Raw genomic sequence first — 275 nt, 5'->3', positions numbered from 1 at the left:
ATGTTAAATGACAGATGGATTTAGTGTCAATCACAACTGTACAAAATACTAAACCCAACCCATGGGAATTAATGTCAACTATGCAGTCTGAAATGTCATCTTTTAAAAACACGCACACACCAGTCTAGATGATTTACAGCCAATCACAGTGAATAAAAATATAAAAAATCTTTAGTTTAGATCAGCGATGGGCAACAGCTCCAGTCTTTGAGGGGCCTTATTGTTGTCACACTTTTATCTCATGAATCATTCATCTTTTAATCAGATTGTTTTCT

The sequence above is a fragment of the Oncorhynchus tshawytscha genome, unplaced genomic scaffold (assembly GCF_018296145.1).
Source record: "Oncorhynchus tshawytscha isolate Ot180627B unplaced genomic scaffold, Otsh_v2.0 Un_contig_3669_pilon_pilon, whole genome shotgun sequence".
NCBI lineage: Eukaryota > Metazoa > Chordata > Actinopteri > Salmoniformes > Salmonidae > Oncorhynchus > Oncorhynchus tshawytscha.
The sequence above is the reverse complement of the archived record's forward strand: the minus strand, read 5'-3'. Positions refer to the sequence as shown.